A 5285-nucleotide genomic window follows, 5' to 3' on the forward strand; every position below is an offset into this window, starting at 1 on the left:
ATTTACGAAACAAACCAATTATACATCGGCATAAATGCATATATATATATATATATATATATATATATATATATATATATATATATATATATATATATACAAATAGTAAAACAATTACAATATATAAAGGCACAGAAATGTCATATATTCAGGTAACAAAATAAGGAAAAAACAGTACAATAGATGGAAATAGGAGGATATGCATTTCCGGCGTTACAGTGTGATAACGTCGTTAATTTCGATGTGAGAGAAACATAGACATACAAGTGTTACTTACATAACTGTTGCTTCAGGCATCACCCCGAATTGTCGTGCAGGTGTGTTGCTATTGTGACTGTTCCCGTACTGATAGGAAGCCCATCTCTGACGTGGTTTGTAAACATACACACAATTACCACGAACGCTGTCTACGGGTAGAACGCCTCATTCGAGTGGATTGCAGTAGTTAAGTTGGAAGTAAAGTAGCAGTACGGACGCATTAGAGACACCTGTGGAACAGTAGAGAGAACACCCATCACTCCACGAAGGACAATCGTGACCAATGATCGGTTCCGCATCATCAAGTTCTGCGCAGAAGGCTTGTCAACCAGAGACATTGATGGACTTGTGCACTGGACTCAGTGATGTGGTGCGGACACGGAATCGATTCCAATTGACAGGTAGTGTTGAGGATTCACACCACACAGGCCGTCCATGTTTGACAAGTGCACAGGATGATCGATATCTACGATTTTTGAGTCAGAAAACCGTGAGCTAAGCGCTTCAGAACTGAATTCGGCCTTCGAAGAACCTACAAGGCGTCATGTATCGCATCAAATAGTAAGGAGACGATTACCGATTACAGGATGCGAATCTCCATTCCCGAAAACAACGGCGTGCACCACATCGCACACCACAGCACCATTGACTCAGTTACGATGGGCAAGAAATCATGGAGAATAAACGCCCCAGGATTGGCGTAAGGTGTTGTTTACGGACGGAGCTTGCCTCTGTTTGTACCTTGGTAACAACGGAAAACGTGTTTGGAGACCTGGTAATACTGAACACCTCCAACACTGTGTCAGATATGTGCAACAAAGCGGTGGTGGAGTGATGTTCTGGGATGGCATTACATGGGGACGCTACCGTACACACCTCGTGGTTACTGAGGGCAATTTCACTGCTTTGCTCTAAAGAGAAAAGATTCTGCAACCAATAGTGATACCGTATCGCCGACATTTTGATGGCCATTCCATGTTAATGGATGACAACTTGCATGTTCATCGTACTTTTCCTGTGAACACGTTCCTTCAGCAGGCTAGGAGCACCAGAAAGAGCGATCTGCCCGTTCCCCAGACATGAACTCAGTCGAACATGTGTGGGATCGATTGAAATGAGTTGTTTTTGGACTTTGACTATGACCGCGTACGGTGCGTGACTTAGCGCAGAATCACAACTGAAGAGTGTGAATACTCGTATTTGGACCAAGCCTGCATCCGTTCCACCCCGTATTCTGAGGTTGCTCGTGAGTGCTGTGAACAACCCCTACCCTCCCCCCACCCATCCCAATGGGAAACGGACGGTTTTGTTATTAAACAAGCTTTTTTATGTAGTGATCTGGGAAAACTGAAAACGAATGTCTACCTACACTTCAGAGCCAGTTTTTTTTCCCCTGGGTTTGGAAATTCCAAGTAAACTTTCGTTGCTGTGAGTGTATAAGAATGTAGGCTTTCTCGGCGAATTTCACTTGTGAAATCTTCTCGGGTCATTAGCAGAGTCATGGCGACGTGTTGTTGCAATATTTCTGGAAGTTTCCTATTCATCATCTTCAGGCAAAGTATACGATACTCGTTGAAACGCAGCGATCACACAACACTACGACTTGGTTGATAACGCAAGAAGATTTCATCAACAGTCTATACTGATTTAACTGAATTCTACGTACAAAAATGCAAGACGGACAGATCGATAGATATTCGTGACGATAAAAGAAGAGCCCGATAGCAAACAAAACCAATTCCCGTACGCCTAGAAACATTACATCGGGAGTCGAGAACAAGACCTTGCGGGAACTTTTGAATACTACCTCGTATCAAACGAGCCACGCAGGTACACAAAACTCTCTCTATGGGTGGCGTACCCCTACAGAAAAAGTAAATAAATAGAGGAGAGTCCAGAAAAGCACGGGGGAGCATATCGCTCTCACGGAGGCCTGTAATTACGGTCAGGGAAGTCGATTCACCCCTGGGATGGGATGAGCGGGGGAGGCTAAGACAGAACAGGCCAGGACGCGATAGGGTTGGGTAAAAAGCGGAGGGTGAGGGTGCGTGGGAGTGAAGGAATGCGGAGCAGGGGTCGCGACCCCCACCACGGGTAATTAGGCGGGTAATTTATACCGCGCTCCGCGGCCGGAGCTCCACGGCCCGTCCCGCTCCATTACGCCGGTGTGAGCCGAAATTTTTACGATTCGGCCGTCCTTCACCGGGACGCGCAGCGACGTAAATAATTACACGCTTTCCACGGTTCCTTAAATGCGTGTATTTTGTCCCCAAATTACGGGAGGCGTGTGATTATATTTATCTCTCTTTCTTTCTCCCTCTGCCCCGTCGCTTTTTTCATTATTTCGTCGGTCATTTACGTCTGGATTCTCGGCGAGGGCAGTATTTTATTCCTCCATTATGACCCGTAAAAGCGGCGCGAGCCGTCGCATCACGTCGCGAGCGGGGCGACCGCACACCGCGGTCGTTCCTTCTACGGTACGGTATATGCAGACGTGCAGGACCGGCCACTAATGCGGTTTGCTTCTCCCAATGCGACACTGGGGACCGACTCGTGAGTGGAGAGGCGGTCTGCGTTGTGCGGTCCTCCTCGTAATAGACGAGCCAAAACTGTTGTGTTGGCAGAAGAGCCAACACCGTGTTACTAGAGGAGGCCGAAATGCACGCGTTTTAGCTCACGGAGGCTGGCTTGAGGAGGGAAGGACTATACTGACGTGAGGTCTGAAACATGACAAGGGATTAGAATTCAGAAAGCGGACATAATTAGTTTGATAACTTTAATCCATTAATGATGAACGTCGCTCTTGACGGTACATGAGTCACAATATTATCTGTTCAGAATACATAGTAACTGAATATGGCGCCTTGCTAGGTCGTAGCAAATGGCGTAGCTGAAGACTATGCTAAACTGTCGTCTCTGCAAATGAGAGCGTATGTAGACAGTGAACCATAGCTAGGAAAGTCGGCTGAACAACTGGGGCGAGCGCTAGGGCGTCTCTCTAGACTAGACCTGCCGTGTGGCGGCGCTCGGTCTGCAATCACTGATAGTGGCGACACGCGGGTCCGACGTATACTAACGGATCGCGGCCGATTTAAAGGCTACCACCAAGCAAGTGTCGTGTCTGGCGGTGACACCACAAAAACTGTACCCGTGCTGACAAGTACTGGGTTAGTGCATAAGTTCGTAGCGTTTTTGTTTTTACATGTTGCTATTCCGGTTGCTATGGTTTTATTTACTGGCCGTAATTTCTATTTTATTTGTAGCCCACTGTTGATATCTGACTTTACATATTGTCATTTTGTCATTTGTAGACAGTCAATGGAGTTCCAAGCGCACAGATCGAAACATTTCCGACGTATTCCTCCGTTTGTGTTCACTGGTTGGGCGACAGCAGAGGAGACAGCCAGAAACGTTTGCGCCGTGTCTGGGCATAATGTCACTGGACAGAGCACGGCAGGAAAACTGTTTTATCGTTTTAAAGAGGATTGTTTTGACATAGTCCGATCCACGAACGACGGCAGTTTGCGCATGTCGAGGCGCGGACGGGCATTGCATCTTTTTTCCTCAGGTAGAATTGCCGACCGGTGTAGCCGAGCGGTTCTAGGCGTTTCAGTTTGGAACCGTGCGACCACTATGGTCACAGGTTCGAATCCTGCCTCGGGCATGGATGTGTGTGCTGTCCTTAGGTTAGTTAGGTTTAAGAACTAAGTTCTAGGGGTCTGATGACCTCAGATGTTAAGTCCCATAGTGCTCAGAGCCATTTGAACCTTAGGTAGAATTCGTCGATTTCGACCACCACCAGCAATGGCAACTCGCAATAAATGGAATAGAAATTATCTAAGCAACACGCTACAATCACGTTTAATGCCCGCCATTAGGAACATCATAGAGAAGATCCAACGGAGAGCAGCGCGCTTTGTTACAGGATCATTTAGTAATCGCGAAAGCGTTACGGAGATAATAAACTCCAGTGGAAGTCTCTACAAGAGAGACGCTCAGTGGTTCGGTACGGGCTCTTGTTGAAGTTTCGAGAGCATACCTTTACCGAGGAGTCAAGCAGTATATTGCTCCCTCCTACGTATATCTAGTCTGCAGGCAGCGCCACGTCCACGGCCACGGCCAACACAGCACTCAACGCGCCGTGTACAAACAGCGCCGGGAGGGCACTGGGCGTTTCCAGCTAATTACGGCCATTTGAAGCCCGGAGCGGGCGGCAACGGTCACGTCGCTCAGAACGAGCGCCGCGAGTTCTCTATTCATTTCGATTGTCGCGTCACACCTACGTCGGCGCTGCGGGAGGCTCCGCAGCAGAGGGAGGGCAGAGGTGTAAACTACAAAAGGACGCCAGCCCGCGCCGCGGCACGCCCACACGACAGCGCGGCCGCGCTCATTAATTTCTATTGTCTGTAACGTATTATTTCGAGCGCATTCAAAGCGGCTGCAGGAGGCCCGGGTGTGATTTAGTTTCGGGACTTGTGTATTGTGTCCGCGCAGGGGGAAGAGACTCGTTCCTGACTCCAGACGTGGGACCAGCCCATTGTGTCCCGGAGACTCCAGGGTCCAGAGCGTGTGTCTGTGTGCGCCAGAGATGCGCCACGCGCGACTCTTGTTCCCTGCGTAACGCGCCACGCATTGTTCCCTAGACACGTCCCACTCGTATAAAGTAATGCCCCGGACGCCGCGCGCATCCAGATAGCTCAGAACTCGGCGCACGGTGTTTCACTTCTGAGGCTCGTCTCGACGTGGGAGCTCCTTTGTTACAGCCGTTGCGGCGAGGTGACATCCGATACCGGTGTATATAGACGCCACACCTAGGAATATAAAGAAACTGACACTAAAAAAACAAGACTGGTTTTTCCGTTACGTTTGTGCCGTGCAGACAAGAAAGGAAGGTACCAGGCACACTGAGGGACCAAACGAAGCGGTGCACGATTCTAACAGCCGTTCGCCTGGACGTGTTGGTTAACGTTTGGAAGGCAATACGGCAAAGGTTCTGCGTCGACAAGTCTTCGATAGGTTTCGGGAGG

This window comes from Schistocerca nitens, chromosome 9 (genome assembly GCF_023898315.1).
Source record: "Schistocerca nitens isolate TAMUIC-IGC-003100 chromosome 9, iqSchNite1.1, whole genome shotgun sequence".
NCBI classification, from domain to species: Eukaryota; Metazoa; Arthropoda; class Insecta; order Orthoptera; family Acrididae; genus Schistocerca; species Schistocerca nitens.